The 21,925-nt window shown below is 43.2% G+C and overlaps 1 protein-coding gene across 6 annotated transcripts in view; it reads right to left on the bottom strand.

The window, feature by feature from the left end:
- LOC126868417 (uncharacterized) overlaps positions 1-21,925 on the bottom strand; it is a 304,466-nt gene that overhangs the window by 27,943 nt on the left and 254,598 nt on the right. The gene's annotated exons all lie outside the window — the stretch shown is intronic.

The raw sequence follows: 21,925 nt of genomic DNA, 5'->3' as shown, positions 1-21,925 counted from the left end.
GGGAAGATAATAGACGATCAAGATGAATTTTCAAACGCTTCTCTCTTACCATTTAAAAGTCAAGAAATGCCACGAGTTCCGGGTAGTTCATAGTTACAGACAGTAACCATCGATCGAATTAATTGCATGATTTGCATGAAATTGCTCCACCTGTTTTGTTCCTGTTCAAGGAAAGCTCGCTGCCCACGCGTATTATATAATTCCGGTGTTATACCAGCCGCAAGAGGAAACTTTATCGGGCTGAAACATCGGCCGGTGAAAATTAATCCGCCGATGCAATTACCAACCGGCAATTACCGTATTACGCTCTCTGGCAACGTGAAAGAACCGGCAACAATCTGGCCACTCGTTGTCTCTCGCGACCGAGTAGAAAGTTCGTCGGTTCGAATCATTACTGTTCATACCACCGGATCGGCAATCATTTATCATCGACTATTTTCGTCGAAAGCAAAAGAATTCGGTTTTTCACAAAGCTTTTACTTGCTCGATGTATTGATTGATCGATAAGTCGTCATGGTACGACTTGTACAACTACGAGAAATTGGTAAAAGGTTAAAGTGGTTTAATCATTAGAGTAGATCTGCAAAATTAAATGCTCGATAATGACCTTCTTTCTATACTGTCTTTCCTTACTTACGTCACTTTCTCCTATTTTCATCTCTTTTCGAGCAATGGAGGTCGCATGCACATTAATTTCTCATCGCAACGAGTAATGAAAGTAATAAATAATCCAGAATATTTTGCAAACTCGGTCGCGTCTCCTTAAACGCTTGATGGCCGGATGGTAGTTTCCGTTATAGATTTTCTTGCGAATTTCACAGAATGCTCCACAACGTACACTCCGACCGCCCACATTTCTTTTAGCTCGAGTTTCCACGGAACCGAGACCGAATTACGTAACGTCGTTAAGTCGAGATTCGGTGGTACGTTCAACGCGAACGTTTTATCTGCGCCTTCATGCGTATTATTTAGCAAAAGCGTTCCGTCACGGCTCGTCGAGCTCGCAGTATTTCTCTCGACGGGCACGCTCCGACGTCGATAGCTTCCGAGAAGTTCGACGCATATATATCGCGCATAATCGCGAGAAATTCGATTCGATACTCGTTATGAGTTGTCGAACGTCAGCGTCTCCAAGGGCTCGATTCCTATCTCGTTCGAGGAACGCTTACGATTCGAAATCATTCGCCGTTCGCCGGCGATTATGAATAAAAATACGGACATTCTTTCTTCTTTCTTTTCTACTCCAAGAATCATACTCGATAGCATCGTTTCGCCCGATAAGGACCCCCTTTCTGTCGCAACGCTAAAAGTTTGAGCGAATACCAATGAAGTTCCAGGCGTTGCGTGTCGCGAAGGGAAAGCCGGCTTCCGGTGCGAACGGAACCATCGATCGGAGAAATCTGTAGCTGATGGTTATGCGATCGATGCACCGATTCGATTACGAAGCGATTAGCAATTACAGTGAGCTGAAAAAGGAGTACTATGTAGTACTCTTCCTTACACGATTGCAATTTCAGTATCAACAACGTAGCATTACGTGTTTTTATAAATCGCAATATCCGACGTGATGCTACACTCATAAAACGATGTAACTTACTATTTCCTAACATGGTAGTTTAGAACAATAAATAGTACATAATATGCAGTAGAGAATAGAAATGAGAAATCATTGACATAATTTCTAACTACGTTTCAATTAACCACGCCCAGAACTTTTCAACGTAGTACTACGACAGTCACGTACATCCTCCATTTTGTACCAGAAAACAAAAACAGCGATAAGGAACAGTCAAACCCTACTCAACCCTGGTGCAACAATCGATTCGACTTCATCGATGCTCACGCTGGATGTTTCTGCTCCAAATTCGCTGATAAATAAAAGTCTGCGAGTATTTTCTTTCGCGTCACGTGTCGGACTTCGTATAAATCAACGTTCCTCCCAATGGGCGTTACGCAAACACGCATTCACGGAACGTCGATACTTTTATTTATCCGCAGCTCCATACGTGTTTCCTAGTTCCCTCTGTCGTAAGAAATGTTTGAAAACCAGGTATCCATTAATTCCAAATTCATAGAAAACAGGGATCGACAAAAGTAGCTTCATTACGTCACACCCGTTCTTCCACTCGAGTGTCGTTACGTCGCATTGATCAGTTCCTGGTTCGATCTACCTCTCCTCGCGATTCACCAGTATTCACCGGTATTCATTCGATCGATGTTCGTTATCGACGCTGCTCAATAAAGACGACCTTCATTGGGAGACAGACCCAATTGCGAATACTCATTGAAAGCACTTTGCTTATCGCGCGCCAGTTTGAGAGGTGCGTTAACACATTCGTGGTCGAAAACTTTACGGAGATTCTAAATTAAAGAATCACGAGTTTGTGTAATCAAGGCATGAGCAAGAATTTGAGGAATTTCCTTTCAAGCATTAAGCTACGATCGTTTGTTATCGTTGTTATTAACAGAAATTTTCTTTTCCTTGAGAGTTCATTGATAATTGATCAAAGTGGTAAATTTGTTAATATGGAAAACGAAATTTTGCAAATAATATTACGCGAACGAAACTACAAAACGAAAATACACGGTATTACGTGGCAGACAAATTTTCACGCCTGTCATATGATATCGATAAACATATCCTGTGTTTACCAACAGCGGAGATTTTTTAACCAATTCGATAAAAGTTAGAAAACAGAAATTGGAACGAGTTTTGGTTATCAAGGAAAAAGTGTCAAACTGGTAGTGACGAGAACGTTTAAAGCAGTTCAGATAACCGAACAGCAGTGCAATTTTCGAGCGTGATAGCTTAATGTAAAATTCCAGGAAGAAATTATTTCAAACTTACTTAGAAGACCGTTTGAAAATCCTCTTAAGCCGAAATTGAAGGCGATCTATCGCGCGAAAACGGCTGCAACGAGGATATATATTCAGGTCAGACGTCGTACAAGTGCAACAGAGAAGCCGTCCACGTACACTAAGTTACCGTCATTGGCGGCATTGGCGATGGTTAATTGTGTCAGATACAGAATCTTTCGTTTGGTCATCAGGGTCTATCAAGAAACTTTTAGAAGCTTTTTGATTAATCTTTAATGCCTACGGGAAAGCTTCTTGAGTCTTTACAGAACAATTCCTTACAAAGTTTACTCTGAAAATAATTAACTCCATACACTATCTCTGCAATTTAAATGGAAATTTCCATCCTCTTTGATCGTTCTGACATTTGAAAAGCGATCGTCGTCGCAATCTCGCTAGTTGCAAACTAGAGACGCCACGCCTTGCATTGTCGCGATCGTAAAAGAATCGTTGTCGTTTCCTTTCGGCTAACAGGGGAGAGCAAGAAAAAACGAAAGTGGTCTCGAACTGGACCGCAACGTTAGACCTAAGCCTTCGGTATCGTTTACCTCGACTCGCTGAACCACTGGTGCTATTAACATTTCTGCCATTGGTGGCCGGCAATTTTCGTAGGAGCACGTAAATATCTTCAAATTCCCAGCGAATTAGATTCATGACACGGTAAACAACCGATAAACCTACTCTGTCGTAATCGTTGCATAGAAAAGATAACTCGGAACGAAGGTGGTCCGTGAGGAACAGCGTGTTGAATCAAACTTGAAATTCCCTTTGACCGACACCACCATTGTTTTCCTCGCCTCAAAATTACCGGGCAACGGTCTTTTAACGCTCGAATACTTGCACGCTCAAGGCGAGCTATGCTAATGCGAGATTATTATGCTAATTCTGTTCAACGTGCTCATTACTGCATCATTGTTACCGCGCTTTGTGTCGCGTAAACTATCGATAATCCCTGAAACGCAGCAAAAAGTCGTCGTCGTTAAGCACTGAAGAACATCTAGTACCGTAACGAAACGAGGAAACAAAGTATACTCTGTAGTATAATTCGATGTGCTGCGATATTTCGATCTTCAAGGTCTCTTGAACTACATTCCAACGCGGAGTAATTTATACCTACACACATGTATCGTGGTATGGCGAAGCATTATCTATGAGGCTTGTTAAATTGTTTGCCTGTCGTTATCAAAGGTTAGGCGTGTACCTAACAAATCGTTAATCATCCTCGTGCACTTCGGGCGCACGTGTAACTCGCGTCACCGTGCTCGCGATATGGAACGCTTATTGTTTTTCAATAGGCGACAGGCAAAAGAATGCCAGTCCACTGTCGTCGACGTTGTACCAGACACGGTATTTAAAGCAAAATGCGAATACTGGTAGAGTTCCATTGCTAGAACCTCCTCGAAACTTCAGTCGAACTTCGCTATTCTTCAAACAAGAAGCATCGATCGTTTTGAATTACAGTTCGGGCTCTGTCGCTGAGAGATCGTTCGATTCAATTTGGAAGGAAAATTGAAATTGCTAATATCAAAACTTCTAAGGATCAAAGGCAATTTCACTATAATTCAGTGCTATAAGTTACCAACGAATTTACACGCCTAGGGTATGATAGAATATATTTTTACCATTTTCTGTTTTATTTTCTCTTACTGCATCCAAGCTATACGATATTTTTTCATTCTTTCGTCAACGATTAATAGTATGTCACAACATATAACGAGTTTCATTATTCTATGCAAAGATTACAATTAAATTTTGAGATGTTGAATCTCAAGTGACTCAATAATTCTATCTTACTATACAGTATTCTTTATTGGACATGGGATAATAACTTTCAGAGGCAAAATACAAGCGCCTAAAAAAGGAGATGGCTCGACTGGAAAGCACACATCATCCATCAAGAATCGGAAACATCCTTTCTCTCGGTGTACAAAAATTTCCCAACAGGTTGAATGCTTGCTCGATTCATGCAACCGATTCATTTTCACCCACGTGAACACGCATGTCGATCGAGCGTTCGTAGTCGCGTTGAAACGACACGGGGGAGAACAACGTGGCGCGCACCAGGTAAATTCCTAGTCGGGTCGAGGCGCTCGCCGACGCAAATATCCGAAGAGTGGCTTTCGCAAGAGGCGATCGGCCCGCGTCTAAATACCACGCTGGCGTTTCACCGTTGTTCGCAGCTTCCCCGTGTGGCTGCACCTTTAAGAACACCGCGATCGTATCCGTGACAGCGGCGGAGCGCGACGGGGGGTTCACAAAGCGATGCATTTTAGCAGGTTGATGCCGCGCCGTGATTTACTCGCGCAATAGAATGCGCTACGAATGGTAGGAAGAGAGCAGTAACGCGCCGTGCAAACCGATAGGCGTGCTTTTAACGTTCGCGAGAGGATCGTTCGATTCAGCGAGTTCTTCTCTTTGTTTCCCCTCGGCTGACGTTTGCATAGAGTCGCTACATTGCGATACGAGAGGAACGCGAGGGGATGTTGCGGTTGTTTTTAGGCCATAGTAAATCATCCGACTATCGAATCGTATCATGTACGTATTTCACTTTCGTTCCGTGAGAAGAATAATTCTTCGAAGAAGGGTCTCGTTTTTTCGTTGAGTTTGTTTGGCCGGTTTCTCAAAGAGAAATTTGGTGGGAAGGTCGTGGATGGAAATCTAGTTCAATGCGAAGGAGGCAGTGAATATAAATAGAGCGAGGAGGCTGTGGAATATTTGAGACGTTCAACTGACTACTTTTCGGAAAAAGACTGGTTCAAACGCTCTCGAGACTACGGTATTTCTAAACTTCAGCGTTTGGAATTAATTTTAATCAAGAGAACAGTATTCAAAAAGCTCTTAACATACCACAATAACGTTATATACTCGAGTCAAATGCAATATGTTTGTAAAATAAGATTTTTGGGAATCCAGAACTACTCTTAATCCACCTAATCACGCGAAAGCAACAAAGAATCGCGAAAGCGAACGCAAGAGCACTTGTCAACTGCTTTAAAATCTGAACTCACATGCACCCTAGGCACCGAGGCCGATCTTCCGTTGATTCTTCTCCGCCGCAAAATCCTGGCGCGCTCCCTGTCCCTTCTGGTACACCTGTCGTCCTGTCGCGGAATCAGAGGCAGCTGGGGGCCCTCCTCGAGGGATCGGACCCCGATCAGGACGCATCCTTCGTTCTCGTCAACGCCCGCCACGGCGCTGTTGCAATTCCGCATTCCATCGGCCTCCGTCGTCTCGTTGTTGCTCAACGAACACCTCGACAGATCCTCGCTGGACCTCGAGGATGTAATTGCAGCCTGGCGATACTTCTTCCTCTCGATCACGAACGAGGAGGCTCTAGCTCTTCGCGCCGGATAATCTTGCTGGCCGCGTCTCGCGATCAACTGTTCGGTCTTTGTAGCGAATTCTTGCGATCTGTTCGTCCTCGAACGATATCTAGTCAACTGACCGCCGTCCGCCTTTGCGGACGCTTTCGACGGGCTTTTCTTCACGAACACGAAGTCTTTGGTTTCCTTGCGATCCTTCGAGTTGCTTTGGCTGTCACTGTCTTTGGTCGTCGTCGAGGTATCCTGGTTCTCTGAGACTTGGCAAGAGCCGTTTCCGGGCGCGGACGCGCTTCTCTTCAGTCCGCGTGCTTTTTCGAGTTTCGATGCATTACAGGCTCTCGTTAGAGTATCTTTGTACTGAAAGTTTACCGTGGTTTTGTATCCTTGGTCATCGTAGACGCTCTCGCAATTCACCACTTCTAATAACTTAATGGAAATTTCCAGCTTTTCGTTTTTTACACAAATCGCACTCTCCTCGATTATTTTATTCCGCGAGATTTCGTTTTCGTCTTGGGACGCGACAGGTTCGACGGTCGACCGGTCTGGCTTCAAGTCGACACGAAGAGAAGACTTTAGGAACTGATCCTTCTTCGACTCACGACCTTTCTCGTCCAGAGAGGCGGACTTCTTGAGGATATACGGTGTCTTGTGCACACGTGGGAAACACTTGACGTCCAGCAGGCTAGCGGCGTCGACGTCGTCTTCGTCGGGACGCCGGTTTTCCGGGCACGATGTCTCACGCGCTCCGTCAGCGTCGACGCACTGACGGACGGAGATCAGACGGCATCCGCCGTCGTCCCCACTATCTTCCTCGATGATGTACATCCGAAATAACTACTCGACGCGCGTCATCGTCGTTACGAGGGTATTTCGCGAACCGGGGGCGCCGCCGGTTCCTCACGCTGCTTCTCGATCCGCTCGTAGATAAGCGTCGAACTAATTTTCACGCGTTTCATATTCTCCTCGCGATATTAATAGCTTCAACATAAAAATGGATTTCTAGGACATCGAGTTTGATAGATAATTATTTCAACTCTTCAGACTTTCCAAACTCACTGGAACTTTTTCGTTTATCAAAACTGTTTCTTGACAGACAGTTTATAAATACCGTCCTTTTGACCATATCAATGTTATGTAACGATGCACTAACCTGGTCCAATATTATGCAATTTTTCGGCTTGCTTTAATTCTTTGCAAAAACATACAAACGAAATTATTAATGTCAACGTCGAATTAGCAACTTCTTTCCGCTAATAACTTCCAAACTAAAACGAAATTCCAGTTCTTCCTTCGAAAATTTTCAGATGCTTTAACGCAACGATAACGAAATACCGTAACCGACTCGTTCTCTGCCACTTGCGCGCTTGCAATGGTATCGGAAGCCGAGTCACAAATCCCCGACACTATACGTAATTCGCGGTTATCCACCCAAACAATCGTTCCGCAATCTCATCCTCAACAACATTGCAAGCCGATATTACCCGCTCCTGTGCACCATAATGATAGCGCACCAAATAAAAGTCTGCACGTCCATTCGCGTTTAAAAATATTTTTCTGCACGTGCAATCATTCCCGTACCACGATGAGAAACCAATACCGATAGTTTACACCTAATATCGTGCAATTCCGCCTGGTTCGATTTTACATTACGGTACAACTGAATTGCGAGCTCGTTCTTTCCCGAGTTACTCGCTTTTTCGCGTTTTGTTTCGCATGTTCCAAGGCCTCGTTATTTCAAAACCGTCGCCAAGGATTCCACTTATGTTAGAAACACGAGTAGTATTTCGCGTGCGAGTCGTTTCTACGCACTCGACTCTGAAACGTAAAATGACTAGCACACTTCTCTCGTTCCAAAAATGTTTCGCGAGTTTGTCTAAAGGCTACAAATACTTTTTATGTAATAGATTCCAGACGGTTTAAGGGGAGAGGCTGGATCGGAGGGCGCGGGCAATTTGCTAGCGCGAAAGTTGTTTCTCGCGTCACGCGATCGGTCTTCGAGGGCGAGCCTTGCGATAGATCGAGCCAGCGGATACGGCGATCTATCAGCCGCAACGGTGCTCGCCGCTCTTCGACCGCTCTAAATCCTTCTCGATCTTTCGTTGTACCCTGACAGTCGATGATTAAAATCCTCCAATCTTACGAGATGGTCAAAAGCACGAATACACGTGACCGTTCACAATTTCATTTGAAAGTAAGTTAATACCAACTACAAAATATCAAATGTCAACATCCATTGATCGAATCGAAGAATTGGAAGAATAATCCAGAGAAACTCCCGCAAGACGCGTTTGTACGGCGTTCGATCGATTCACAAATCGATGCTAGCGATCGATATCCATCAGCGGATCGAGGATCATCGTTTTACGGTAGGTCGGAGCCGCGCGAGCCGGAAAAAGAGACGCAGAGGCGTCGAGCGCCAGTGGCCTACTGGTGCGACTCTTCTAATCCCGCGCACACGGCACAGCACGGTACAGCACGTATGCAACACGCACACTGACGCGAACGCCGGCCCGAGCGGAACACGATCTAGGGGCACACACGCGATTCCATTCCATTCGAGCCGCGCTCTACTCGACACTCGCCTCTAAACTCTCACCGACGCGGCTCGACGCGTCGCGGATCTCCTTCTCTCTTTCTCTAGAAGTCGGAGAGTTCGTTCGGTTCCGCTCCGTTCCTTTCCCTGTCTGAACATGCTGCACAGCCAGCCAGCCAGCCAACAGTCCTGTCCCAAACACGTACGCGCGAACGGCCCGCGTATACCGTCCTCCAATCAGCGCGCGATCCGCCACTTTGCGGCCTGGAATGCCTTTTCCTTTCGGAAACCCGCTCGAACCAGTCGCCCTCGCTTCTACACGCTCCACGCACCGCGATCGAACGACGTTATTCGTCGTCGATTGATCGATCAAGCGCGTGGGAGGGTGCAGCGGCGGCAAGGACGCTGCGACGAGTGCAACTACCCTCTTTTTTGATTATGATACCTCTTTTGTTGTTTACTATTAGACTTCCATTAGAAATTTACTTCACATTCCATGTATCTTCAAAGATATCACATTTTTCGTATTTTTATTCTACCTATTACGTATATTCGATAGGTTCACGTATTCTATGCGTTTTTACGTGTTTAAAGTTTCCATAGGCGACATTTTTGTGAGAGTATACAGGATTCAGGTGATTTTAAACGTTCGAAGGATAATGGAATAAATGTAGCGATAAAAGAATGCAAGAGGTAAGACGCGAATTTCGATAGAGTAAAAATGCAGTCTCACGTTAATTATTTCATCGCGCGATAGCGGTTATTTTTTGCGCAGCTCATCGCATGACCGCAGATTGTCTGTCATCGTTATGGACACAGTTTCTAGAAGTAGTACGAGCGTTTTGCTCGAAGAATACCGTTCCATTGATGAACAGTACATCTGATTCTACAGAACTCCTTGCTCAATAACGTTGAAGAATGTCAAATAACATCGAATTCTCGCGTTTAAGCGGAAAATACCGAAAATAGATAGATAACACCAACGATATGTCTTGTCACGCAACTGTGTTTACTCTTCGTAAAGCAAATACCGTCGATCACAAGGCAGTATCTAAAAATTTCCTAATAGAACTCGCGAACTTTAAAAATTCTATAAAACGATATCAACTTCGTCAGATATTTGTCGATCCATTTTGCAACTTGAAAAGTCCAAAGTTTTTCCCAATTAATTCCCGAAACACATAAAATACGAAACATTCTCATCCCGCGATTCAACAAACACCCTTTTTGGTGAATCTCAGCGCGAGTTCCGTGCCATATGGCTGGGACGATCGATCGTTGGCTGGGGCTGGCTTGACAGGAGAGGAGAGAATGAAAAACGCGGCGCAGGAAAGTGTCCCGCATGGCTCGTTAATAGAGGCACGGTTCGCTTTTGCGCAAGGAACGTCGATAAAAGGCTGGCGGACAGCATTTTCTATTGTGCCGTTTCTCGGATTGCATCCGGTGTAAAATTTCACTTGGCTGCTGGTACTGAACGTCGTTATCGAGCCATTCGCCGAGCCTCGTGGTTTTCACAGGTTTTTGCCCGTGGCTCGCCACACGTGAGACTGGTTTTGATATTCCGCCGTCTCCGATAGAACCATCGAGCACGAAGCATCGATTCCTCCGCGACTCTTATTTTTGTTCTTCGTCGAAGAGAAAGAAGTATCATGGTAGAACGAATGAAGTTGTTGAGAGCATATTTCTTTTGATAGATCATCGATTGCTTCGTCGTTTCGCATGCTTGACGCGTGCAGGATGTTAAACTTGTTTAGCTGTGGTTCGAGAAGAGGTGTTGCTGGTTCGTATCATAATAGTAGTAGAAGGAATATTTGTATAATTCTAAGCAATAAAGGGTGTATTGATTTTAGTATACATAGAAATCGGATATCGTAATAACTTCCTGGTAGAAGACCGGTGTCCAGGATGAATTATATAATTATACGATCTTGATACATCGTCAGCATCACGGTTATCTTTTCCTTTATTGATATCGATATCGCTTCTGAAGATGCTGCGTGAGATGCTGCTGAAATATCAGGATATAATTTTTTGTCAATGCAACTTATACACGAAAAACAGGATGGTAGATGTCTATCTCTATAGTTCTAAATTCAACTTTTCAAACTTACATTCGCATTCAAATATTCATATTCAAATGAAAAAGAAATTAAAATGGATAATTTTTATAGTAACTTTCTTGATATTTATTCAAATATCTTCTCTTTTTTTCAACAAGAAGCACAAACTTTCGAATGTTCTTCGACATTCGATAAATATATCCTCATACTAATAACATTCAATAACATCAGAATCCCTTCCCCGAAGAACTACTCAAAGGATTCGACAAATAACTCCCCCTAAACTCACTCGAGCGTTAAACCTCCAGCATCTGTTTTTACCGAAAAGCACCGCAATTAAGCCGTCACCGTTTCTGTCCACCCTTCGCGCTACAAATATTTCAAAAAAACGTAAGCCACACCAAGACGTCCACCTCGAGTCGCAGAAATAGACCGACCAACAATTCGCAGACTCGGTTCGAACGTGACACAGCCGTTTCTATTTATACGGGTGCATCGAGCGGAAGAGAGCCCTGCAGGGACTTTCGAAACGCACGTTCGATCCGCTGGCACGTGCCAGTAAATTCGTTTACGCACGTGTACGCGGGATTCAATTAATTGCTCGACGCGCGATTCGCAGTATCGGTTGGCGTCGCACGCCTCCATCGCCGTTCGTTACTGCTCGTGCAAACAAATCACAATGTTTGCGCGATAACGAGACCGTGAGAAATACCGTCCACGAATGGAATATCGCGATTTCGACGCTGCTGACCTTTTGCCTGCTTTTCGCGAGAGCACCAGTTCCGTTCTCCCCTCGCTTTGATCGTTCAACGATGTCTGGTGTAGAAGGGAGGCTGATACGTAATAGAAAGACGTGAATAAGGGGTTGAAATGCTTGAAAAAAAAAAGGGGGGAAAGGAAATCGATTCGAGTGCTGATGTGGAGATATTCATTGCGATTGCTCTTCTTTAGGATTTTTGTATGAGCAGAGGATAGGAAATTGAAAGGTGCAGAAATGAACGCTATTCACATATTATCCAGAAGTATATAAAATATTCAAAGTACTAGTTACAATATTTAAGTCTGCTGTTCTCATCCTTAATCATAAGGATATAAATAATCCTTAAGAATTTTGTTTTAGTATGCAATATAATATTGCTATCTCTTTTATTATGAATAAAGTATTCCAAAAGAAAAAGATGCCTGGAGGTGTACAAAGACCAACAGGAAATGAGAAGAACAGCATGGTTAGTTTACTAACGATATAAATCTAGAAATATTTAGCTACTAGTTTTTTGATTGCGTTTATAGGAACACGAATGCGCATAAACATCTGCCACCTAGTTATTAAGTAGGAGGAGCAAACTGATATATAGGATGTTAGAATAGGGCTTTGAATTCGATGTTCACGCTCGTTTACAAAATAGGATCATCTCTCAACAAGAAACGCACCATGTTCTGCATACCACCTAATCCCCGACGTCCCTTTTTCTTCCTGCTTGTACGAATAAGGAATCGCGGACTTAACGAGCGATATCAGGAACAACGAGTAGCGAAAAATGGCAAAGCGACAAAGTCGTTTTCCCAGCTCGCGAGGAACAAGTACAAAACGCGCGTAGGCCCAATTGCGGTCACAACGCATTCATCACTTGGATCCTTGTTGAAAGCGTGTTATTAAGGATCAACGCGCATCCTTTCGGTTCCAATAAATTACTCGCGTGACGACAGTCAACGGCCACGATCACTTTTCCCAAGCATAAGCGAGCGTGAGTTGCACGAGCGTAGAATCGATGGAAAAAGAGCGTCGGTCCGCTTATGATAAAGCGACCTGGCCACCGGGGATGTAATTAGAAGCTTGAGATATCACCGTTAGACGTTTTCCAGCGTGGGTAAGAATACTCATGGGTACTCGCTGACCCTGGACGTTTAATTTATTCCCGGTGCTGTTCTTGGAAAAATCGTGCAGCAGGGCGGAGGATCGAACTCGTCTTGACCTTGGCTCGATCATGAGAGTGACACGATTCCGCGTCACCGAGGAATGTCGTGGTATTCCAAGGACGGACGATTATGAACTGTATTACCAGTTAACATATCAAGAAATCTGATTCGTCTCGTATTAACTTTGACGTAATGTTGCTGTGTCGAGCAAATGCTAGTAACGAATGGAAAGAGACTTGATTTTAACGATCCAAACTCTTTAAAATATCTGTGATATAGAAAAATTGATCTGTAATTATTTGCTGTGACCAACGAATCGAGCACATTTCATTGAGTTCGTAATCGACGTTTAGTCGAAGCTATGTAACTCGTATTTAGATTCTACGCTTGGAAAGGCTTGAGTTCTCAACGAGAGAAAGGAGAGTGCACGGAATCGATGTCCTTGCGAACGAGCTGGATGTCAAAGCTGGAGCGAGTTCACGGAATCCGGACTCGTAAACACGCCACTACCATTTATTTTCGGGGAATATACGGCTTTATGCGAATCCAGTGGGCGAACTTTGATCGCGAGGTCACACACAAGGACTCGCTTTGAGGATTTGCTTTGAGGATTTGCTGTGAGGATTTGATTTTTTTATTCTTTCGGGACAAGTGATGAGATGTATGGATCGGCCGAAGAATAATCTGAAAAAGGTAAAGTAAGGTTTTTCGTGTACAGAAAGGGCTAAGCAAAATTCGTATAATCCACTATTTCGATTACTCTGACGGTAAACTTGAAAAAGACCTGGTCATACGATCGTATCGAGTTCCGTGTGTAAAGTGTGTAGCGCATAGGTACTCGCGATATCGCATGACTACACGAGTAACCTAAACATAAGCGCAGATCTAATCTGCTACCCGCAAGTCTCGCCATCACTTAGATTCGTTTGAGACAATTCGTAACATTCATTCCAGTTAACAGTGTCTCGTTCGGTTCGAGTCGCTGAAACATAAAAAAAATGGTCGCGATTGGTCGCGACAATGCGAGGAAGCATCATCGCGGCACGTTCGATCGTCCTTTTTGCTGAATCGGCGTACGGACACTCCTTAATCGGCTAACGAGACACATAAGTATGAATCCCTCGCGACGCTCAGCCTGGATTACAAGCCACTTTCATCGCAAGTATGCTATTGTGCGTATGCACGGGCATTACATATTCGTTACGCGGATCTCGCGTTATTCTTCGAAGCTAACGAACCCCAGGTTCACTGGACTCCATCCCGCGTCCTTGAACGGATTCGCCAAGGAGTTCCGAATTGCGACACTCGTACATACATTTGTTACGCGTAATCTTGACGCGTCGAATATGGAACTTGTACGGTCTTGTAGTCGCGAGTGCCTATATTTATGTAGTTATTAGACGCTCATATAATCCTTATATTCTACGCTCAAATGTATCATATTCAACTAGATACATTTGTCTAGTCGCGGAGGTATGTAATCACACGATCAGGTATTTGATCGATTGGATATTAACAAGTGTATATAATAGAGTCTTGCAGGTTTATAGTGTTATATTTGAACAAACGCATCGTTGATTTGTTAGGGTATGTGAGAATAATATGAAAAGTGTAGCGGGCCATTGCCGTAAAAAAAGTTTCAAGTTGAAATGGAAAAGTTCAAAACTGGGGAAGATCCATATTATTGTGTCTTTGAATACTAACTGTTTTGGATTACAAGCTCTAGATTGTTATTACTGTTTCTTGTAATCTTCGGCTAGAGTTACATAAGAAGGTTAACTTTTTATGGTAACATCTGTTAATAGAAATGTACGGACGTGCTTCCTATGATATTCTTTTGGTATTGTAGCATCGAGCGAGCGACGATCAAAATTGGCATACAATATCTCTGTACTTATACTTATTTCAATATATTTTGCTATTACGAATTCATCCACTCGTTTCTTTATCAAACTAGCTTACGCGTTATACACCTCAAAAGTCATCGGTTTTAAAACAGATTGTGTCATAGTTGCACTTTAATGCGTTATAGAGTCGTACCAGCTTTAAAGCGTTAATACGGAACTATGAAGTAACTTTGTTCACTAACTTTGTTCAAGAAAGTCGTCTATTATTCTAATAGGACATTCGAGCCACGTGCTTCCAGCGAAAATTTTGAATGGAAAGTTCCTGATCTCCCAAATTCCCCAAGCGAAAGTCCTAGCTCGGTGAATAGTTCGATCTAGAGAGAAGAAATAATGAAAAGGATGGATATATCTCGATGTACGCGCAGCCATTTAAACTCGACGGCGATCAATTTCAATCAATAATGGAGATGTCGCGATGGAACTCGCCGCGTGATTCTACGAATCGTAGATAGGTTTGTAATTCGTGGCAGAAACATTTCTACGAAAGGGGAATCGAAGGGATTTCCTACTTACAAGCCAATCCGGTGGAGCAATCTTCTAGGTCTTCGCGACGCGCCTCCAGTGAAACGCCACGCACTGATACGATGTTCGATTGCTCGTTCGTAATCTAGATCACTCGTAAATGTGTATTATTACACTGGCGAGCAATAACCGGAAGAAATCATTAATTAATCTACGCTCGTACGAGAACGAACCAAAAAGTCTGAACGGAATAGGCGAACGGGCGAAGCAGGAAGCAACAAGCCGAGCATTCGATGAAAAACAAAAGGAGAGACAAAGAAACCGATGTTTGCGAAATGTTACTCTCGTCGTTTTACGAAAGCCACGATAATTCCAGAGAACAGTAGCTACGTGGCCGATTTAGTTGAACTCGAAAGTATAGTAACCCAGTGGCACGAATATCGGCGGACCCGTGAACGTTCCTCGACGCTTTTCTCGTTCGTGAGTGAATGCCGAGTTGTGCTCGTCCATTGTATGCCAAATTCTGCGCTCCTTCCGACAGCTTTTGCGTCAGACCTGTAAATAAAAGCGAAGCAACTACGCCGGCGGCCTTCGCCGACGAATCCCGCGAATGACAATTCGCGTTTCTCTCCGGTTCCACTGCTTCACCGGCAACTGTGCTATTTTTCTTCCGAATACGAATGAAGTTTCGTGAGAGAATACCCGAAAGCAAGCAATAAATTAACGTTCGATCGGTAGCATCGAGTTGTGAAAGAGCACGAAACAGTTTCAGTTTCAAACTTGGCTTAAACCATTCTGAACATCTACGATTAAAAGATTCCAGTAGAAGTTATACGTATACGTAAAGAATTTTCTTTGGATCAAATGGAAAAGAGATTTCCGTGAGAGCCACTCTATTACGGTAGTTGAATAAAGTTCTAATTATTGAAAATACCAAAGAACGATAATTATTTAAATATGCATGAAACGCGAACTCGTTCGACGCATAGGATGTTTAGTGAGCGGAGTTTAGTACGCAGAGATAGCGTACAAAAGTATGCCGATAAATTAAGGCCAATTATTTGACTCCGCACTGAACCAAATCGATCGTTTTTGTTCCTCGTTTTATCGTACGACAGGCCTCGCTTTTTAAAACACGTTTTTCTTAAACATTTAATAGATTGCTTTAACTAGACATGCTCTCACTTATTATACATCGAGCTACTTTTATTCACTCGAGTGTCATTTACAATTTACATGATCTTAATAGCGTTTCTTACGGCTATTTACCCAAGATGCGCAACATATAGTAATACACATGGCAATATCATGCTGTATAGGGTGTCCCAATAATTATGGTATAATTTGCAAGGGCGTGAAAAGATACATCAAAAATATGAAACACGACTTTTTCGTGACTCTGAAAAACGATGCCTTAAGCGGAAAAATTGTATTCTACACTTTTGTACCGAGCCATTAATTAACCGAACGTTCACATATATTAGACGAACGTTCACATTAGATTTTATCGAAAACGAAACAACATATTAGAAAAACATAATTACCTATACCTTAGATTTATTTTTTCACATAATATCACTTGTCGGTCGTTCCACGATTAGTGGATCACCATGTATGTAGTCACATCCAGTTGCGCGTTAACGCTGGCATTCTACATTTCGCAAATGCTCCCCATCAACCTGTTCGTATCGTATAGTTATCCATAAACGTTCGCGGCGCTATTAAGCGGCAATGAACAAAGCCCAAGAGAGTAACCGACACGTTTTCAACGATGACATCTCGCAGAGGAGATATTAAGGTACAGTTACGTTTTCCACTCATTTCTACGCGGCACATGTACACGCGCCGCGTAATGCCGCATAAGCCATCAGGTCACCCATTCATTTTTCATGAAGAGCACGTACGTAACTCGAGGCTGGCGCAACGGGTGTCAAAGATTCTTAAACGAGTCATAGATCGGTTCGGTGTGTACCGCAATATGCTCATCGAACGTTTCGTCTACCAGGAACCGTTTTCGATTGAACGAATTTGCGTGTCTCGATGGACATTATCTCGCGTGACGATAGATTCGTAGTTTCATTGTGGACGTAGTGATTTACACATTTATTCATATCGACGCGAAAAATGATCTCCAGAGATTTGACAATTTTCTCGACAATGAAAATTTCGCAATTCGATGTAAACATGCATCGGAAATTTTGCTTACTTTGCATTAGTTTAAGAATGATTAATGTTGTAACAACTCTATTACATAAAAGAAAGGAAACATAGCTGAAGCCGTTAACGAAAGTGGATCGCGTATCGCCTTCTAGAATCGCAGATAATGTCGCCTCTCGATATTTCATCGAGTTATTTACGTTGTTTGGGCTCGACAGCTAATGTCAGCCTCTATTTTGCCGATTTGCATGCGAGATTACGGGGAAATGTATATGTGTACCGACAGGACAACGATTGACAAGGGTAAATGATACAAGTCTGATCCGTCTACGTATCGTTAAATAACGTAGACGAATCGAGCTTGTCGCGGACGTATGTACTGACCCAAGGAAAACTAAGTGCATTATACTAACAGATTTTTACGTTTAAATAGCAAACGAAGCACGTTTTTGCTTCGGTTCTTCACTTTCATGAAGTCGACGCTCACTTAACATTTGCACTGCATATTTCAGCGAGATATTCAACGGAGGAGCGTCCGTGTCGTTTGAAAATTAAAATCTTCGAACACCTGGAGCAAAAGGTGCCAAGCGTAACAAATGCGCATAGAAAACAGTACGTGTGAGAGGAGCAAACGAGGGTCCTTATATATATTCAAAGGAGAAAGAATAATACGATGGAAGAGCGCGCGCAGAAATTAGAGTAACTCCATTGTGGGAAGAATTGAGCAGTACGAATTTCAATAAAAAACTGTAACGAAGATCTGCTACAATAACACCTGCACAAAATATCGTTTGATTAGTTTTTCAATTATTTCACAACCAAACGTCGTTCGAATTAAATCTCATGCTACTGTATCGCGTAATCGTCTGCCTGCGGAGGATCGGTCCGTGACGAGAGTCGCATCAATTCATTCCGCGATGCTCATTGTTCTTCAGAGAACGTGAGAGCCATTTTAACGAAACCGTATTCTCGCGACATGACAATTGCAAAACTTCTCGGATGTTCGTGCAGCCTTCGTGCAAGAAAGAGAGAAGGGGCACAGAAAAGAACAAAATAGTAAAAAAAGACAAAAAAGGCGTAAAAGAGGAATGTGATGTCGTTTATGGCGCGTCACGACGTTTCCTTCGAATAGGCGACGTTGATATCGCGTTATGCAATCGAGCTTTAGCGATTACCCCCGACGCGACGTCTCTTCTACGAGGAAACCGTAAAACGCCACGCCTTCCGCCCCGTAAATGTAACGGGTCACGGTGAGCTTAGCGTGTAAGAAAAGGGAAGACCTTGGAATACCTTGTACGTGGATTTATCTCGGCTTGTCTCGCGCCCCGATCCGCTCGGAATTCTCATATTTGGGTTGAGCGCGTCGTTAGCGTAGTTTGGTTTTTTGCCAGAAACGCGTTCTGTCCCGTATAACTGGATGCAATCAGTCTTTTTCTGCGACGCGCGGTGCCCTGGTGATTTGTTTTATGGACAGTTACAGTGAATTAATAACGCCCATCTATCGATCATGATTGAGTTACTTGACGAGAGTTACTTTCACAGCAGTTTCCTTTAATTTTAGATATCTGCGATTTCCTTTTTAGATTAAGCCGTCTCATAATCTGCTTTAATTAATAGCTTAATTAATTTCATAGCACGAGCATTTAATTCTTCGGTCGTTATAGATATCTCTCGTGTGGATATCTTCTGTTAATGTTTTGTGGCCGGAGTTATAATCATTTCGCGATATTACGACACAAATAATTATCAATTTATAACTAGACTACGGTCTTCCTGCATTTATTGAGAATTTGAAAGATATAAATGGTCAATACAATCGTTATAATATTTAGAAGAATCATATTTTTCTCATCTCATTTCCCAATCTTTTAACTGTATCCATTAAGATATGAATTTGTATAAATATCCATTTATGACTTTCTTAGATATTTTCCAAAATATATGGAAATTAAACCCAGCGCACTTTACAGAACTGAAAGAGTTAGCCCAGAAAAATGAACAGGAAGACCCGGAAGACTCAGCCCACCTCTTAACGAGAAGGCACCAGGTAGCATCGTTCCACTTTGCCCGTCGATTAACCCACATATCAGTCGAAGTGCATTCGCGCTTTATTTTTTCGCGTTACACCTACGCTACGTACGGCCAGCTATGCGTAACAAGAAGTAGCTTCATCTCTGTCAGACGATTCACTCGCATGCATACTCGAGCACTAATGGGTTAATGCATCTTGTTGCACCGTTCTTCGATCGGCTCGGCTCGCGTGGAATTCTCGTTCTCCAGATGCGCCGCTTTATCCAGGCAAATGCGTATTCGCTTTTTTTTTTCTCAGTTTTTCTGATCTCGAGAGAAGTGCAAGCCATTTAGCCTGTGATAGGCAATTTGTTCCTTGTCTTTCGTCCTTTTTCTTTTCTTAACAACGATGTGATGTTTCGTGTCATTTAAGAGAAAATATACAGGTACAATCTTTCTCCATAATTTCCTGAGTATTTGACGAAATACGTGTTTGAAGAAGTTACAAAGTTATCGCTTTTTTCTACAAAGATGGCCAGTTACGAAATATTTTTCATCTGAATTTTCTCACTCGGGATAATCAAGATCTCAACGATATTACTAACGTAAGAGAAAATCGCCACGACAGATGTTGCGTTGGTTTTCAAGAGGGATATATGTATCTTCATCCCTCGAACCAGCGAATCCGTCGAATTTTCGATGGGCGTTGCGCGTGGATCGGAGCTCGATTAGGCGATTAAGCTTTTCGCACCACCAGCCACGAACTCCTGGAGGGTAGAACTAATAAAATTCAGGGTTGACGAAACGCGGGCGGACCCCTAATTTCGCGGGTGCAGCCTCGCTCTTAGATAAGGCGGCCAATTGAATTGCTTGGTGATCACTCGTCGTCAGCGAGCGGAATATTTTTCAATTTGAATACAAAGCGGAGGATCGATTATTCGAAACGAATGGGCTCGCGGAGGCATTAAACGCGATATATTACAGTGAAAATTGGGGCTACGAGGGTCGAGAAAATCGCTGAGCTTTACACGGCGAGGAAATTTAAAGATGTATTTCAACATTGAATTACGTGGCTATTTATCGTCGAACGTTTTAATAGTACTCGACAATCTATATCTCAACGAAACAAGATAAACGTACATAATGAAGTTTTCAAATAAACTCTTCATCAAAATGTACTTTTTTTTAAATCTTCCAGATGTATCTTGTTCTTACTTGAACGTTGCTAAACTTATAAACGACCACATAGCAGATTCATCGAATACGCTCGTAAGAAGGCGAAACAAATAGGTGTCATCCGAACGAAACGAAAAAGCGACCACTCCGGTTCGAGAGAGCCGATTAACATTTTAATCATTCAATTAACACGCACACGAGGCGAGGCTCGCCGTGCGTTTCCATATTTATTGGCTAATTAGCAGCGTTGCTCGCGCGTCTTAATTGAACAGGCCCGAGGAGGCTCGAGGCCGAAGCTTGCGCGAGATTCGCAATTTCCAGGGTGGCGAGCGGCGAATTAAACGCCGGGGCTAACGAGCATGACCGCCTTGTACCGATTTGGTGTGTTGCAATCGAGTTTTCGAAACGATTTCCCGATCGCGATTCGCGACACGCGTCCACTCTCCACCGGATATAACGCGTCGCAATCATCGTTCCTCGCGATCATATCGACGAGAATATGCTAGAAAGCCGAGCTCCTCGAGGTGATCGCCCAAACAAGATTCTTATCTTCTTCACGCTAAAATTTCTTTGAGCCTAAGTGCCTGTTCATTGTACGGAGAGATTGAATTTCAAATATTTGCGAGGTTGAGATGTTTGAACAGAAATATTATTCTAAAAGATCGATTGTGAGGTATACATTATGAATTTTTATCAAACAATGAAAAATTCGAACAAATTCCGTGTTTAATTGGATATCAAAGCTACGGTACTTTCGAAAATATAGCGAAAACGATGTCCTTTTAAAATTATCGACAGCCGTAAAGTTATTTCATAAGATGCATTTAAGATTCCTCGAACCCGTACATAAGAAACTGAACACAAGATATTGGTCCATAAAATCTTACAATACGCCACACTTTTACTTCCATACAAAGCCAATTAAACTAACAATACACCGAACGAGTTCCAACAAACCACTCTTACCCAAAACTCAATCACGCCATTACAAAAACGAACCAATTCCGACTCCATGACATTTCTCCACCGGAAGCCACAAAGAAAAGAAAAATGTCATCCACTTTCACGATCGGTTGCGGTAAAATTTCGTCGGGCGTTCGCGAGAATTCTGTGTTTGCTCGAGGATCACGATTCTTTTTCAGGTGTGGACATTTCCTTTCGGGAGCGGTGATCGTGATTTCACGTACGTCCTATTAAAACGCCCGCAGACGTCTCGTTCTTATTCACGCCACGATCGCGACGCCTCCTCTTCTTCGTCTACGTAATTGGGTTAACAGAACGCTGTTCACCTCGATGGCCGTGGCCGAACGCGGCTTCCGGCGCGCGACATCGCTTCGTACTTCGAGGAAACACCGTCCACCTTCCGGGTAATGATCGTCAATACGACAAAACGTAGGGTTGCTTGTGGTCGACTCGTAAAAAAGAAACGTCGCTAGTAATTGGTAGGTCTTGTTCTCTTTCACTTGAAGAATCTCGGAGAAATTCACGCTCACGGAAAGTGAGAACAGATTGTACATGGCGAAA

This window comes from Bombus huntii, chromosome 1 (assembly GCF_024542735.1).
Source record: "Bombus huntii isolate Logan2020A chromosome 1, iyBomHunt1.1, whole genome shotgun sequence".
Taxonomy (NCBI): domain Eukaryota; kingdom Metazoa; phylum Arthropoda; class Insecta; order Hymenoptera; family Apidae; genus Bombus; species Bombus huntii.
Note: the sequence above shows the minus strand (reverse complement) of the source record. Positions and strands in the feature narration are given on the sequence as shown.